This window comes from Osmia lignaria, chromosome 13, assembly GCF_051020975.1.
Source record: "Osmia lignaria lignaria isolate PbOS001 chromosome 13, iyOsmLign1, whole genome shotgun sequence".
Taxonomy (NCBI): domain Eukaryota; kingdom Metazoa; phylum Arthropoda; class Insecta; order Hymenoptera; family Megachilidae; genus Osmia; species Osmia lignaria.
The window spans coordinates 2092527-2111499 of record NC_135044.1 but is presented as its reverse complement, the minus strand read 5'-3'; the positions used below and the strand labels follow the sequence as shown (position 1 = coordinate 2111499).

General features: G+C 35.5%; 1 protein-coding gene across 13 annotated transcripts in view; it reads left to right on the top strand.

Moving 5' to 3' along the window:
• Positions 1–18973, top strand: part of nrm (neuromusculin) — a 214616-nt gene that overhangs the window by 44403 nt on the left and 151240 nt on the right. The gene's annotated exons all lie outside the window — the stretch shown is intronic.

Here is an 18973-nt window from a genome sequence, read left to right as displayed (position 1 = left end):
AACATTGTCTTTGATAATTAATGTCATGCAGTAGACTTTGTGTTAAAATAAAGAAACCATAAAAAAATCACATACTTTGCGTTTTATTACATTAGTAATGACATGTAATAGTTATTATTTTTTCATGGTATTTCAACATTGTTCATTCTATCTTCGAATGCTGTAACGAACCAGATTCGCGAAACCGCATCCTCTCTGTTCCCGAACACTTCGGGCCTCGTCCGTAGTTTCAATATTCATAACACGATAGCCTGCACGCTTTTCTATTCGCTTTGTTTCACGTTGAAAACGTGTCGATGAAAAAAACGAGGAATTATTTATCACGTTGCAGCGGTATCAGTGTATTAAAATTCGAATTCGGCTCAGAGTTTGGGTATGATTCAATACAATGGATTTTCGAAACTTTTCGTGTAACCTTCTTTCCTCTTCAATTTTTTACAATATCGCCCGACATTTGCCACGTTTCGGACGTTCCCTCGGAAAATAGGATTTTTCACCTACGTACACGCGATTTTAACTTACTCAATTATTCACCTGACGTGGCGACCTTAAATTGCTTGTAAAATGTTTCTGACGCGTTGAAAATAATTGTTGCGCGAAAGTTTGGGAGATGCGAGGATGGAACGTAAAGTATTTAGAGCGGTGTTTTGCTTATTTTACTCTTTTAACTGGTACGATGAACATCACTCGTCGCTTCAAATGTTATACAATGCAATTTGTTATCAAGAGAAAATAAAATTTTCAAAATTTAGAAACTTAGATAAATGTTTACTATTAGGAAATATAAATTAGTATATTAGTATTAATCTCCAGGCTTAAAAATAATTTAATAATTATAGACTATAAACTGGAAGGTAAATTTCAAAAAATAATATCCGTAATCTCATCGCATTTTACGATCTGTTTGGCTTCCGAGTGGCTCAAATATCGAGAACATGCATCCGGGATAGTCTGCTACCGACTCTTATATAAATTCATATATTTATTCGACGTGTTCTGAGCAAGCGACTGTCGCAAACAGACGCGGCGATACACCGATCAAGAGGCTGTATAAAACACTCTTTCACAATTCATGGCTCAATACATAAGAATTTTTGTCTAACCAGACTTTAGGATAATGTGCCACCATTTAGAATATAAATGTTTCGAGTAACAAGACTACGGTTCTGCGATTATATTTCAAGATGTGGTGACGAGGTTCGAAATGGTCACAGATGTATGTGATTACGTGGTTAACATATGCGCATCGTGTACGCGAATAATTTGCAAGTGGGAGAACTACTGTGTACCATAAGTGATAATTATAAAGCCATTGCGTGCAATTTGGGATTTAATACATGCTCCTCCACAGTATAGAATAGTAGAAAAATAGGGAAAATAATTAGAGGAATAAAGGTTATTATAAAGCGCAAGGGTTATTATTAATCTTTTCGGCGGACTTGTTCGCGAATGCGATTAAAAAATAATAATCTCGTAATATAAAATAAAATAGAAATCAAATACAAGAAATCGGCAACTATAGAAATAACAATGTAATAATATTTTGCTCTAACAAAATTAAAAATGAATGCGGAATTCACCGTCCAGTTGGCCAGGCAGGGGATCGTTGAGAGAGCTACAATTTTAATATTATTTAGAAAAATTACATTTTTGCAGAAGGTCTTATTACTTGAAATCTTATGATAAACGGACGAATAATTATGATTGAATTATGATACTTCCATTATCATTGAATTCAAGATTCGTATCCCGTCAAGCAACAACGGCATCAATTTACTGTTGAGATAACGCGTCTCGTAGAATTTAATTATCGCTGTCAAAACAAGTTACAATAATCTCAAGTTCGTGTCGCAAGCTCACGCAAAAGTTTTCTCTAAACGCAACGTGCGGGTCACACGCTATCAAAGTTCAACGAATCGATGACAATTAAGCGAGATTGCGCTAGGTCAGAGGAGTTTCGCAATATTTCCGCGTGAATCCAGCAAAAATACCATCAGAGAGGATTTATGTATTTAATTATACGCCTCTTGCATTCCTGCAAATAAACATTATATGCGCAAAGTTAGCCCTTGATTAAATCTGGCCTCGTCGCGGCGTCAAGATGCTTTATGCGTACTAGCTGTGTAAAAAAAGGGGCGGAAGGGATCGTCGACTAGCAGAGAGGAAAGGGTAAAATTCACCCCTTAGAATTTCATAAAATGCACGCAAAAACAAGACCACTTTAGTACACGAAAAATATGAAAAAATTGCAAAGGGTCACAGAATTGCAGGTACCAAAAATGCAATGATATTTCAAAAATGAAATTACATCTTTAAAGATAATTTTGTTTTTTAAATTTTCAAACAGTGTGTACAGCATTACCTTTTACCTTTATAGCGATACAATTTTTGAAAATAATATTCGTATCGTATCAAACACAAAATTAAATTAAAATTACGGCTCTCTTCATAGTCTACTATCCGAGGGTTGATCTCCCAATGCTTACTAATTAATAGAAAAAAAAACCGAGAGGGTAAAAAATTTAAAGATGTTAACAATTCGCCTGAAATGTAATAAAATCTATTTCCAAGAGATTCTTTCATCAAGCATCGCACTGATTTTCAAATAGGAAGTAGGTATCAACTGATCAAGAATTCCGGATGAACATTCATAAACTCCGTAGACATCTCTCAGAAATGTGCTTAACTTCAGCATTCCACGATTTCGATTTATTCGTTTCGAAGGAACCATCTTGGTGCTGAATGTACCAGGATTTCCAACGGCACCCTCAGCCCCAGCATAGCATAATTTAATTCCGTGAAAGTGATTAAAATTCTACGCCAGTTAAAATCCACTCGTGAAAGATTGCTCGACTCTTATTCCTCCAACCCCTTATTCCCACCTCTCTCCCTCTCTTCTCCCTCTTTCGTCTTCCTGTTCTCGTTTCGTTTTCGAATCGTATGCATTTCATCCCTTCGTATATACATAACCATCTCAGTTTCACAATACTTCCTATTACCAGTCAGACATACTTTCGAGCACCGCGCCTTGATTGCACATAATTGAATTGTACAAACAAGCCTGGAAACGAGAACGGAGATGCAATGATTAGTTTCCATATGAACGGTACCTATGATTCTCTGAATGACCTGGATTCTATGCTGACAGGTGTACGAGAATGTTTGCAATCGAACGACGATGATACCTGTACGCGTTGTTCGATACGTAAATTGCAACCTCGATGAAACGTCACTGAGCCGTTGTTATTAGTTTGTTCGGAGATCACGCGTACCGAGGTGTTTCTGTTAGAGCGTTGGCGAAAATTATTAAAATTGAAGCAATCTGTCATTTTAATAAATTATAAGCAAATTTGGCTGAGAGGAAATTTAAATAAAATTAACACCTTTCTTTTCATTTGGATAATAAGAGGTGAAAATTGTAACAGATTTATTTCTTAACAGAAATTTTAGTTTTGAATGATAAATATTAGCATTAGAATTATTATTTAGGTATTATAATATTAGATGAAAAATAATATTTCAAAAAATTTGAAGAACTAGAGGTTCAGGTACCCGAAATTTTCGAGTTCTCACAGATCTCTCATAATTTTCTAGCATGGTAAACCGAAATCCTTTGAAACATTAAGTTAGTAATTTTACAACGTAATAAACTGAAACTCCTGGGATATAATTCACTTGGTATCTCTTATTCGGTACAAAAAAGAGTATAAGTTTGCAAGGGTCACAGAATTGTAAATACTAGCATATGCAATGTTCCAAAATATCTCCCTTTCTGATAAGAGCAATATATCATACAATAATTTCTAATTATAACGGTGCAGTTCACAAGATCGGAAGCGATACTATCTTCCATCCTTCTCTTCTGGTAAGATAGATAGAGCTAAACATTATGCAAATACAGGAAGTAATCCAGAGGGCAGTATCAAGTATGGTGGACGTGTTAAATGACACGCGAACCTTTCTCGTCACGAAGAACACGCTCGACGAATATCCCGACATCGTTAAGCGAAACAGCGCGCCTAAAAGTGAATTCTCATTAAGGGTGGTGCAACATGTCGTTAGCAGGTGTGCAGTGTCGATTTTCACACTGCGTCATATACATGCTCGAATTTCAGCTAATTCGAACGAATCCATTACACCGTGCAACACCCGCGTTCGAGTAACATGCGACCTTAAATGTTGCTGACATTTTCTTCAACGTTGAGTCAGATGAAATTCGTTTGAACACTTGTGACGAAATAATCTCGCGAGTTTTGAGACGGGAAAATATAGTAGGTACATTCTATTATTGTTACGATAATAATTGGGAGTCTTTTCAGGAGTGGGTTAGGATCTTTAGTTTTATTAACAGTAGTAAGCATCTTGCATTTTGAAACATTTTAGAAGAGAAGTGTAGAATTTTAGGATATAGAATTTTGTAATTTCAGAATGTTAGAATTTTGGAATTTTGGAATTTAGAATGTTAGAATTTTGGAATCTTAGAATTAGAATCTTAAAATTTTGCAACTTTTAAATTAAAAAAGATATGAATTTTATAATTTTAGAATCTTGAAATAGTGAGGGTGTCAGTATGCATTTTGCATATCCATATTCTAATTATTCATTTATTTACTTCAAATCTGTTCAAATTTGTTATCGCAAACAATGAATGACAAATGAAAAATTACCACAAAATACATAAATCTGTTTTCGTACACTTCAAATGTCCCAGTGGAGATCTCTATTCATAAACTCTGTCATTCCATTTTCTCATCTCAATCATAATTCAATCATATAATTTCAAAACCAATAAAATCCTTCAGCAGAAAACCAAATCAGCCAGTTAACAAGAATAGCTAAGAACTTTAGTCTGCCAGAACTGTCGTTGATCAAACAATTTCCATTCTAATGCTGCACTATCATCAAGCACCCAGAATTACCTGGAAGATCCTCATAAACACTTATCGTCGTTATACTAATTGTAAGAGGTGTTAGGGCAATTATGTGGTTAACAACTACAATTGCGAAGTTGCGAAGCTTCGATTAAACGGACGATGGCCTTTCAAATTATTGATCGTAGAAACAAACTTCTATATTCGACGTCTATGACTCCTGAATTCGGGTAATTAAAATAATTAACTTGGCATCGCGATTAAAAGGAACAAAAGTACGGAACAATTGGAATGCATTCAAACAACAATGCGTTCGTTATTCGATTGAAAATCGTATCGATTCGAAACGATACAAAAGCGAACATAAATCTGTGCTAAAACTATCGGCTTCGTTAAATAAAAATGCACAGTTTGCTGTTGGCAAACAAACTTTTCGGTTAAATCTAATCCGGTGAGAAAAATGGTTGCTGTTTTATTCTTGTATGGGAAAGTGTATATACGCATGTAGGGATATTTTTGTAATAAATGACGTTGTGAAAAATATTTTTATTATTTAATATACTGACTATGTTTACCTGTATCAATCATCTACCAGCTTTAGAAAACGAATTTCAAGTGAACTTTTAACAAACAAATGATACCGTGTATTTTTCTTTTGAATGATTAAAATTCTTTTGATAGAACAACAAGAAATATCGCGTCTTTATGAAAAGTAGTAAAAAATGTTGAAGAAGATGCAGACAATTTCTTTCTTTAATCGGACACTGAATTCTCAACTTCAAAGGGCTGCAAAGGGAACAACGCACGTCAATAATCTTATATTTTACTGTCATTTCAAGCAACCCCTTTGAAGTACTTGAAAAATTTAAATGAAAAAATTAATAGATTTCTTTTGCACAATGTTTTCATTACGATTAAATGTTATTTAATTTAATTTCAAATAAAACAAGTTTTTCAACGGTTCTTACAAATTTTAATCCGGTTCTGTCCATTGAGCACTCAATCTTCGAAAGCTACGAAAATCAGAATCTGATAAATCTTTCCGGACGACTTAATTAAATTATCTTCTGACAGGGATAACGAGCGGAAACACGAGGTACGAATAGGACCGGTAGTTCCTCTGTTTTAGTCTTGAATCGTCGAACAATTGGTTGGAGTACAACAGAAATACGATATTACATGTGAATGCAGGAGGGTGTTCTAACTACGATTTCGAGGTGGAACCGCAACCAGCCTCAATTTCCCTCATACAATTATTTCGTGAAACGGATCGTGATAAAGTGAACTTGGCTAAAACAAACTTACGCTGGCCGGAACATTTCCGTGGGCAAACGTACTCTTCGGGTACGATGTTTATTCGGTAGGTTTCAACGGTGACGTTTAATACGCGCCGTCGATAATACAAGTGTTAAGAGATAGACGAATTTTCAATGACCCTTTTTTTTTTTATTTTCACCTTTTATCACAGAGTGCAGCAAAATAAAAATATACGCCATATAAATTATAGAATGGATGCTCAAGTTATTAGAGCACCAACGCGAGGATTGTATTTTCACAAATTAACTGTTTGTATCCTCTTCGTCCTAGCGATGCACGTATTACGAAACCACTGTACTTTCAATGAGTCCCGATCCGGCTATGTATTGTTTTAAAGTTAATTAATGGTCTGTAGTAGCGAAAACAAGTTGAATTATTTATGCGAGCTGGTGGTTGCACTTAAACCGCAAGAACGCCAAAAGCTAGGCGGTGAGAAGCCAAGCAGTCTGCAATGGCGAATCGTGAGAAGGAAGCAGTAGAATGTCGTGGCTCAGGAAAATATGGGGAAAGTGTATTGTATCGTTAGTTTACGATCAAACGGGATGTAAATTGTTGCTTGAATAGCTGGGCTGAACAACGCGACGCTTGTTAGGTTTCGCGGGTTAATATAGAGTGAAACGTGAACGTTATATTATGTTTGATGAAATATTTTTCAACAGACACGGTAGAAATTTCGTCCCAAAGTTCCCTTGTATGGAAAACGTCAGTTTGATGAAAATAAATTCACCTTGTTGCAAGCTTAAGGTTCTTCTATCCAACATTAAGTCAAATATATGAATGTACGTGGTGTCATGTAACTGGCGGTACAAGCGTTACTTTGTTTAAAATATTGCAGCTGAATAAGGATGAATATAAAATGAATTTTTATTATACATTGACTCGTTTCATTTTTCTTTGGATAAAATAGGCAAGTAAACTTTGTAACTGCGAAATTCTATATTTTAAAATAAAATATTGAAATTATTTGTCTATGATAGAAATTTTGAAATTGGTACGATAATAACTCTAAAGCCTTAATTTTGAAATAATTTAAATAGCGGTTAATATTATTAAAATTTTGGAAATTATTAATCCATAAAAATTCTTTTTTAATTCTACAATTCTTTATTTAAAAATACCAAATGTTAATGCATACGTACATTCTTACCGTTTCTATTTTTGAAAACGTCCAAATAATCCATCTACCAAATTACAGCTTTTCTATTCGGACGTCATTCCATTAAAGCTGAGTCTGTAATTTTATCTTCGTGTTAACACATCAGCACACCTCTCGCTTAGAACGTCTTCCATTTTCCCGTTCCAGCGGCATTCACAAATGAAATGTAATGACAACAACATTTTCCAAAACGTACGCTCTCGGTTTCCATCATCATTACCGTTATCACCATCTCACTTTCATTCGGAACGATGATGGCCGCTATCTACATTGTTCGCTGTTCTTGTCGCGTGCATCCGCTTTTCATTCTAGTTAATGCGCGCAGTCTGGATGTATATTTGCAGAAGCTCAACTCTCGGGTACAAATAAAAATATTCCCTATTTTCTCTCTACCCCTTTCTATTATCCGCCTTTGTATTTGTCCAGTCCGAAAGAGAACGGTGGTTTCTTGTTTCTAATTGTAAGCGGTATACCAACCGGAAGTGCCCTGGTTATTGACTGAAAACCAATTATACACGGATTTGAAGGTTGAATTGTGTAGAAAATGGGTACAAATACAGCGAGCCTGTGCACAATTCCTCTGTGCTAATATTTAACAGAATTATATCAAAACAGTGGAAGCTGATTAATTAGAAAATTTAGCAAATGAGCGCGAAATAAGATATAAAATTAAATTTAAATTATCACCGGGGGTTAATATGATATTTTAATGATTTATTGATTCCTGAATTCAATTTCTTGCTATGATGCAACAGAATGATGTGAATTATAATATTATCTCAAAACTAATCGCCAGAGTTTGAAAACGCGATAATTAATATTAATCTCTTATCAACCTAATATCTCACGGGTAATAGGAAGTGTGAAAAATTAATTTTACTTTATGCTCCTCCAAATTAACAACTTTCCCTACTATCCCATATGTGAGGTAAAGTTATGTACTGGGTCGGAGTGGATTATTTACGGTACAGAGTATTACCAGTTAACGAAATATATGTACTTAGTTCAGAAGTTGGGTATTTATTAAATATACACCTGGAGTTACACAGGATTGTACGCACAAAGTTGTTGAACCAACGTGTATGGCCAGTTGAGTTATTCGGTTAGAAAACACTCTTGTTGCATCAGAGTTAATTATTTCCTATTATCTTTTCTACAATAACTAACTCGAATTCGTTACCTTTACTATGGTGAATTTAATTAATAATGTAGGTAATTCATACATAAAATATTAAGCTTCCAGATTTGGGTGGTACAAGTTTGGAAAAGCTCACAGGGATTTAGGGTTGTTTCATTTATTTGTTTATTTATTTATTTCGGGTAAATGAAATTTAAAAGTTGCATTTTTAATATTTTCAAGTTATTGCAATTATTTTTATATGTAGCTTCTGAGAAGTTATTAATTTCAAGGTAACAAAGGTTTCACCCTTTCAGGTTACAGAGTATTAAAAAGAAATTAATTTTTATCTTACATAAAAATATGTATAACAAAATTTTTAATTTACTTTTTAATAAGTAGTAAAGTATTTGGCAAAACGAATGGCTTCTAATAATCATGGAATTGAACCTAATAAATGCTACTGAAACCCCATAAAATGGGAAGCTGTTCAGGTTGAAACAGCTTCGAACAGTCTTAAAATTCATGGACGCCGGCGAACATTAACGAACAACGTTTTCAGAGAGCTCGTTACAGTCGCGTGTGCTATTTATTTGCATAATTAGTTCCCAGTAAATCCAATTGTTTAAAACCATCCTCGGGAACAGCAGTAACCATCGCGCAACGTTCGGATTCATAACTCTTTATCCGAACAGCGATAAATTAGTCGATTTTGTTACATCCTCGACGTTAAATTACCAGGTTCTATTGTAAAATACGCGTGTTTCACGGGAACAAGAACGGGTTCACGTTCCGCCATTTCGAAGACAATTTTCACACAGTTTTTAAACCGTTCTGAAACGGTCGTAGCTCGGCGAAACTTTCTGTTCAATTAATTATGCAAATGCAATTCTCGCCTCGTTCCTTATCTGCTGTTTCAATTCTCGCCAACTTACGCGCTCGTTAATTCGTCGATCTGTCCGTGACTCGGAGCAATTTTTTATATTTAACGAAAGTGACTGCTTCCAATCGGGGCATTGATTAAATTATTCTACTGATTTTCTCGCTTACTTTATTGTATTATATAATTATTGAATTATTTATCAAGGAATAGAGCAAAAGGATTGATTTTCAAATTGATATTTCGCCATATTTCAAAATCCGTCGTTTCCCACGCATTAACTTAATACGCATTTATGTATTTTATAATTAATGCAGCTGATTGCATGCGAACATGCAGCATGCAGTTGGTTACAGTGCACGATTCTTCGAATAAGGTAGGCGGAATGAAAAACTGTCCGGTTCCCAATAAACGTCATGTTAATTCGCGTAATCAGGGCGTCGAGTGTGGTGGGAAAATGGAAAGGCGGGAAAGACATTTCGCGGCGAAATTAAAAATGAAATTAAACGTCTAACGAAGAAAAAGCGTGACCTAGGAACTCTTCGCTGCAATAATTCGCAAAAAAAAATTTGGGGAAAATGTCGGTTTACGATTTAATTAAATTACGACGTCGCATCGATCGTTCCGATGTTGGTGAAGAAAAAAGATTGAAACCACATTTTGCTTTGTACGAATTCGCTGATTCGCAGACAATTATTGGTTGGCGATTTATCTGATTTGGCAGATTTCAATAGGAATTCGCCTTAATACGAATATTTCTAGTTAGATAAATCAAAGAATCTCTGTACTCTACGTGGAACTAATTTTCATAGTAGGAAAATCAGTAAAGTGTGGCTCACGGCGGAGAAGTACCACCCCGTGTAGTAGAGTAAGAAAGTAGGGAAAGTAGAAGAAAAGTGGGTGGCAAGCCATGGTTTGGCCATGCCCGCTCTACACCGTTCGATACTGTAGAAAGTGTAGACGTGCTGTCCATGCAGTTGTACGTCGCATTTACGAATTTACTTTAAGAGGAGGATAGTTTGGTAGTGCGACAAAGACTGTTCCCGGCGAGACAGCCGAGGTTGCAGGAGGGCTTATTTGTTTTCCAATTAGGTTGTTCCTCGACGCGGACGACTATTTTTCCTGCAGGTCGAAGGGAAGCCGGGTGCCAGTGGACGATGCCAAGAAACGGTGACATCCTGCGGAATCAATTCTTTTCTTTTTTCACTTTAACCCGTCTCCGTTCCCTTCTCCGCCTATCCGTGGCCCTTCTCTCTGTCTCAGGGTGAACTCGTTCCATCGGTGTTTGCAGAACTCCCCGTACAGAGGAAACACTCCAGATCGTTTCGTGTTCATTGTCAGACACCCCACCGTCCTTCTGCTGTCTCTCCTCGCCTCTCCACCCCCTCTTTGCCCGGTTTTCCAGAAGATTTGTAACCGTGGGTGTGCGGCAGACTCCTGTTCCGAATTCCGTGATATACTTCGCTTACGTATGCTAGTGGCACCGCGAGCTCTACGCTCTTCTAAAAGACACCCCGGCTCTACGCTTTCCGATACTGGATCCTCCGCCCGCTATTCCGACTCTGTCGGGGGCGCAGCCAACTAGAAGTAAGATAGGAGCGCAATTAATCTCGCCAGATTATTTCGGCTCCGGTGGTGCGACGGTGTAGTTTTATATGCTGCTAATACGATCGACAGGAATTCATATTGCAGTTGCGTTAACGATAATCATTTTAGGCATCCTGAACTGGTATTCGACTTTCTTTATGAAAAATTTCAGAACATACGAATTTTTAATTGAAATGGGATTTTTGGATTCAATAATAAGAAAAATTGTACAGTTCCTTTGGTTTCGATTTTCTACATTCTTTGGTAAACATTGTAATAATTTGTTATTATTGTTAGAAGTTAGGACATTTATAGAATTTCAAATATCGTATATAATTAAAATATCGATATTGCTTTCGATTAACGGTATTGAAACAAATGCTTTTGTGGCATCCGAATTGGAATTATTTTGTTTCATTCGTCATCGAAATAGGTGGAAACGCATTGACACAGAATGGACGTGTTCGCACGAAATCTAATCCCTGTTGACGTGATTTAAATGAACTCATTATGCAGAAGGACGTTATCAACGTCACGGTGCGAATAAAATAGTCTGAGTAACGGGACGAAATGCGTCGAAATAAATTACACTCTCTGTTATTATTAACCGGTGAAAATCGAATAGACACAACGCTAGAGTAATGACATTATGATGCTCGAAAATGTTCCTGGAAATGTTACATCCTGTTTCGGCTAAATTGTGTTCGATGCTTTTAATGGAAAGGAATTGATAAATTGGCGAAAATATTCGTATTGTGTTCAATATAGATGTTTTATATTTTCATATCTCATTGTCGGTTCATAAACAATATTCAGTGTTCTAAAAAAAATTGTACAAATTCCAGAAAGGAAAAGTGTGTAGTAGAGTGTTTTTTCTATGAAAATTGAATGATCTGTAACTTATATACCAGCAGAACGATCATCCAGATTTCGAGGGAAATTGGTTTTTGAATCAAGAATCTCCGTGATTTCGGCTGTCAATGTTATTAAGCTTTGCATAGGAATGGAAAATCATGGACCACCGTAGCCTAGAAATTTGACCCTGTCTTGAAATATCCGTCTTTCGAATACGACTTTCGAGGAAAGCTTTCATTTCAATAAACTTGACTTAGCATTTATAGAGGAGATAAATGTCTCCTATTTTGGAATTTCGAAGGAACACTTGATCCTCATCCAGTTGATATCAGGTCACTTTCGACCCACGTGTTATGTTACATAAAAGAGAAAGAACCACTTAATCTTTCAATTACTGTTAATTTGTATACTTCTCAAGTAATTATTAAGAGTTGAAGTAAGTTCGTAAATTTTGCAGAAGAAATGTAAGGGTAGTAAAACAAACGAGGCGTAATCTCTCAGTTTAATTCCTAGATTTTTGCCAACGTCGTTTTGGCACTGTATGGACCGCCATTATTGCCTTGGAGCAATGCCTGTTTCCTATTCATGAGGTTCTTTTCCTTTTATAAATCTCTCGTCGAAGATAAATTGCCAAGAAATACCTACTCTTTACGTTAACCGAGTGTATACGGGCTAAAGTACCTTCGTTTGCATAAAAGTAAGGAAATACATATGGATTTGTACGTTACTCAACGTAATTGGGATACTTCATAGTTATATCTAATTTTAGAGAGTGATTCGAATGGAAGAGATAAAAAGGGTTTCTTCTAAAAAGGGTTTTATTCTGACACAGGGGATCTCATCTAAGAAGAACTTCAATCATAATATTTAAGATAAAATATATAAGTTGATAAAATACTATCAACTATCATTTTTTAAATTATAACTCCAAAATTATTCGTTGTATTAATAACATTGAAAAAATTAACGATTTTGTTGATAGCCATGGTATAATTAATTAAAAGGAACGAATGCTTTATTCAAAGAGTTAAGTGAAACAAGAATTTCTGCGTATAATAGCTGACACAGATGTTTTATGAAAGAAACGAATGGCTATAAGATGGAAGGGTTAAACGTCAATCTGAAATAATCCTTGGAGAATAAAACAAAGAGCACGGTATTGGGCTAAATTACCGAAGAAAAGGAAAGAAACGACAGATGAATTGTTACGATTTTACCCTTTCACTCGACTGCTCTGAACGGCGACCCTTTCGACAAGTTATGACAGGTTGAAAGGAAAATTAATTGAGCCGAAGGTGAAGATAATTAATTGAGCAATTTGTCTACGTAAATTAAGTTCCTAGTTTCGATAATAAGTTTCTGCTTATTAATTATTACTGTTGCATACACAGAAATGTCATTCAAGACAATAAATATCAATACAATTCAGAAGAGAGAGATTTTATTAATTCTAAAAATAGTTCTAACAGATTTTAATGCGATACATAATTAAATTTAAAAGACTGTAATTAAATTAATAATAACACAAAGGTAACGATAATTAAATTGTTTCTATTTTAAAACTTGTCGGAAGGAAAAGTATGACCACAGTATGAAAATTAACAAAGTTAATAAGGAATATTTTCAGCACATTCTGGACTCATCAAAATTACACCTTGAATAACGTACGCTCGAATCCGGAAATGAAAGTAGATAAAATTGCGGGTTCAACAGACGAACGAAAGTTTGAAAACCACATACGCGTTTGTCTGTGTACAAATGCTTTCATCAACGAGCCAGACGTTTTTTGTACAAGGGTATATAACTGACCATTTATATCTAACCATTCAGAGACCGAGATTTCCTATTCATGTTCTTCTAAGAGCATGCTCTGAAAGTGAGGGAGCGTACTAAAGGGTTCGCGCCTTCGTTGAAAGTAGCCAACTCCTTCTTAATGAGTCTAAAACAACCAAAACTGAGTTCCTTAAAATTGTAAAGTCCTACTTTTTTTCTCTAGGGAACTCTACTTTGCTCAATACTGTACCTATATACTTGGTTGCGTCATATCAAATTAATAATTTTAAAATGGAAAATGATTTCGTGACATAAAAGTACCATAAAATAGCACTTATGGCATACCAATTTAATTCTCCTGATGATGACAATTGCCAGGACGTCCTGGTTTCTACGTCTATGGTAGAAATTTACTTAAATTTTTTAGGAAAGTTCTTATGGCAATTATAAACAATATTTCATGCCAAAGGAATCGAGGACTGGAAGGGTTAAATATCCATCGATCTCTTTATAAATCGACGAGCAATAAAATTCAGGTAAACGAGTTCACGCCCAGTAGTTTGTGTACGGCCAAGAAAAAGCGTTCTAATGGAAGAACCAAGGATTGCCGGATTTCCATATGGAAAGCAAACAAAAAACAACACGTCGTGTCCTTAATACGTTGTGTTCGATCGCACAGTCAAAGAAAAAGCTTATCCGAAACTGTCGAACCCGCGGAAGCGCATTAATCTTGCACCGATAACTCTTGACGAACGGCAAATTAGAATTCATGAAAAGAGGATCGAAGTTGAATCTCGTATCACGGGTATATTTCATGAAATTCTTATAAATTCAATTTTATAACAGAGAATACTTTAATTTATTTAATAATCTCTGCTGTTGATTCAACTGTAAACTGTAATACAAAAGAAAAATTGTTAAACACAAGGGAATTGAATAAAAATGGATAGATAAGAAAAGATTCATCAGAATGTTTCGGGACATGTTTGAAGGTAGTCGAATCGTGGAAATCGCATGATTTACGCGTCTCAGCCGATGAATTATTCAAGAGGAAAAAGAAGAATCGTCTGTTCTGGGGTTAGGACAAATCACAGCAAGGCAAGACAACCCCTCGACGTTAAGACATCCCTTTTTCGTCTACCCTTTGGTGTCGCGTTTAGAAGAGAATCTCGATTTCGAGCAGCTCTCTTGATTTTCTGTCAAATCACCCAGGTATCGGTGACGAGAATAAATCGAAAAGATTCGAGGACAGTCCCAAGGCGGCTATCCCCTACTTTCCTTTGTCGAACCCTCTTTTTTCGAGTGTACTTTACGTTTCGTACTCTGTTTCCTGGTGGTTCAATGTTCGGTTGGTGTAGAAGCTTTAAAATTTTTGCATAAATCATAAATAACGTAATAACTAAATAAAATCAACTTATTTATTATGATTTATGTTAATCTGAAAGCCTAAACGAGCGTGCATGAAATCCTTTTAAACGGAATTTTTCTCTCCATCCCGTTTACGCGACCTGCATATCCGGCGGATTGGCGAGGAGAGAAAAAGTGGCGAAAGAAAGTAGCTAGCCAACATTTTGCCTCATCGAAATGCATAACTATCGCCAATGAATTAATCACAGTTTTAATGCAATATGGCAGGGAAGTTTTTCGCCCGTTTAAGGGATTGAAACTTCGCCAGATCGAATGGCGCCAGCGGTCCGGATCCGTGGAATCCACTTCACCAGAATTCGCATCTTTCGGTCGCAATAATAAATGACCCTCGCCTCAGCTTTCATAAGAGGCTAATTAAATTTATGAAAACCGACGACTAATCGCTCGAAACGTCGACCTCCTCTCCATTGGATACATGATTGCGCTTTTCAAACTTCCTTTCCAATTATTATTTTATTGCATGATGGTTTAGGTTAAATGTTATAGCCTTCTTTTATAATACTTTTTTGAAAATTAAACTATTCTGATTTTAGTTTCTATTTTAGATTAATTTTGGTTCTTTGACAAAATTTGAGCGTTGTATAAGTTTTATAGAAATAATAAAAATTGATTAGTAATATAGAAATTTCAATTTTTGAAAAATTGTGTTCTGACGTTATCTTTCTTTTGTTGCAGGTATGTACCACTTTTTCCATCAAATTTTTGAGAAACCAGTGAAGTCAAAATCCTGTCGATGGTAAGAATAGAGTATCTTGCATCAAATTGCATGAATTTAATTAACGATCATTAATGGAATAAAAACCTGATCCAGATTAAAATTCTAATTCTAATATTAATAAAATTAAAAAATTAAATATTCACATCCTTAAAAATAAATAATAAATTAATCATTGCGTAGAGGAAATGTCCTTCAATAAAGAATTACATTTCTTCCACTGATTAATTAATTTCTGCTGCATCTTGATGCGAAAAATAGTAACAAAGTAGGAAGGAACTTTTGCAACAAGTTTTGTCAGAAAAATCGCAAAAGGAGTCTCGAAAATGAATGCACAGTGCTATTCAGGTACGACTTTCTGAAAAATTGTCACAAGTTGCGGACGCTTTCATTCTACACTGCCTATTTCTTTCAACCGAGCGTTGAAAGTATATGAGGATGAAGTGAAAGAGACCAAAAAAAAGGGGGGGAGGGTAGAAAAGAGCGTGAAGGAGAAATCCAATGTGAAGTAGTACGTACAATGAAAGAAATATAGAGCAAGAATTTGAGAGATGTTGCGGAAGCTGAAATGAAAGGGAAAGCAAACGGGGGAAATAGTGAATAAAAGAGCCAGCGAGAAAACGGATGGCTTTGCGCTAACATTAAGAAAATTGAAATCAAACTGCGAATAGATATCTGAATTCTATTTTTATTTTTCATTTACGCTGGACTAAAAAAGTAACTATTACAATCTGGGTTGTTTTCTCTTCTTTCATTTTCATAAAAATGATAAAATAATTTTGCTATTAGAAACAGCATCGATTGTGTTAATCAAACTATCTATTTTTTCCCAGAATATACTAAAACAATATTTGCATAAAATAGGAATTATGAACTTTGTAATGAGAAAAGATGGTTAATTTACTAATCAATCATAGTATTTAATTACCTATCTCAATGTTCAACTGTCCATTGCGGCGTGAATTATTGTATCCCACATCTGGGGGACATGACAATACAATTGCTTCCCTAGATCTATTATCGCTTCATTAGTATTATAATTACATAGTTAGATTATCACCGATTGAAATGCTGTTGCAATAGAATGACGTTACATTAACATTTCAAGTATCACTTTTAATTACATATCCTAGAACATCAACAATTTTTTAATAATAATTAGATATTTATTTATATAATTACCAAAAAGATTCAGGGATATACATCCTGTATACAAAAGTTAAAATTTCATAAATAACAAAGAACAACGAATGCAATCATTTTCAATATTCGAATGCTTTATTCAGGAACTATCGTTCAACCCTGAAGAACTGCTATGCATATACTCGCATTCGTATGAATGAAATAAAAAGAAAAGCGAAAGAACGCGTATGAACAAGGGAAAACGATGTATAACGAGGGAAGAAGAATACAACACGTTGTTTCTCCGAGTTATTGCAAAGTTGTGCAATGGCGTAACCGTGGTTGAGGTGGCATAAAGATTCGACAAAGCAGCGACATCTCCGCGACGTGCAACTCAGGTGTGCCTTAATAGAAACAATACGGGTACCGTGTACAACGAAGTTTCACGGGTGCTAGAAAGCACCGGAAGCCGGTATAAATATTTCAAGCTGTCATGCTGTGGATATGATTCAACCGTATGACGCCTTACGACGCCGGCGAACAATTCGTGTACCGACGAATGTTCCCCAAAAACACGCGCCTCCCGCCAGTCACGAATAAATCAGAGAATGCTATTTCTCAATTCGCGCCAGAACAACGCTTTTTCACTCTTCGAATCCGACAAGGTGAGATATGCAACACCTGCTTTACCGTGACACATTAGCATACGTGAATTCATTCGATTGTTGTTACAGGGAATTTCTTTATTAGGATCGTATGATCGAATAACGATGAAATTCGAGGTTCGATGTAAGTTTCATTATACTTTTAACCTTGCCATTTAATTTCATATTTTACTACATAAAAACGACACTTAAATACGAAACTAAATATTTAACAGTGAATTCTTTTTTATATCCCTTGCATATAACGCTTCAAAAGTGCATCATTATCAAATTTCGAAGAAAGTATTAAAAAAGGAAGCATCCCTGTTTCTATTTATTCCATCTCTCAACAAATCAACTCGTTTAGAGAACATTTTCAGACATTCAAAATACGAATGAAGCAATTCATTCGTGTCAAGGTTTGCAGTCGATGAAACTCGTATGCTCGTATTTTCTAAAAGAAACTGCATAATGACACCACTGATGCAATCGTGACGGTTCATAGAGTGGCGAGGAAAGTGTCAGAAAATGTTCCTTGGTTAAATGAGGTACTACGAATAAAAACATTTAAAAAAAAATTTCGCTTGACATTTGATTTTGTAGAAGGTACTTGAGATAATGTCAGAAGAAACGTGTCAGGCCAAGGAATAAATAATATAATTCTTTTTTTTATTATTAAAATTCTACCACTTTTTTTATTATCAAAACAATTTCCACTATTTTCATCGATTTTATATCAGTTGTTTGGTAACTTGCAAATTCAATTGAGATGAAAGCTTGGAGGCATCGAATCGATGAAGTCTTTCATGCATTTTCCAACACGGTTGACTCTATACTGAAGTTTATGTCACTTAAATAGAGTATGTTACTGTGTATACCACTTGAAGAGTTTCTAAACCAAGTTGAAAATAACTTTTTGCAAAGAGTAAAGTAAATTCTGAATAACATTAATATTAACTCCTTCAGTGGTAAATGCTTTTGATGTTAGGTCATCCATATATAGAGTCCTCGATAATTGCCTGTCTCAATCTCGTCGTGTCATATTATATTTAAAAAAATATGTTAGAAATTATGTTCTAAAATATGTGAATTCGTATGAAATTGTTAGGACTCATTAGTAAAGTAAAGAACCAAATTACACCCATGTCCCCGGCAATATAACTAGTCTACCGTAGTGTTTCAATTCGTCTTATATCTTCATTTTCAATGTGGCAGTTAATGCGTTAAAAATTGACCGTGTCAACCGTATTACGATCCCGGTGCATTTCTCCCTCGGTTCTCTCGTCGCGTCCTACTTTCTCCGCGAAAGAACGGCTTTAATCTTCGTGGGTCCGGATCACTCATCCCGCGTATCCAGCCTCGAATCAGCCGAACTTCATATTCATTACTGTCCATTGTTCGCCAGGGCTGACCCGATAAAAATTTATCTTCCCTGTGACCGCGATCGATTACCATCCTCCTCATCGTTCAACCCTTTCTCGTCCCTTTCAGCAAACGGTCTCGAACGT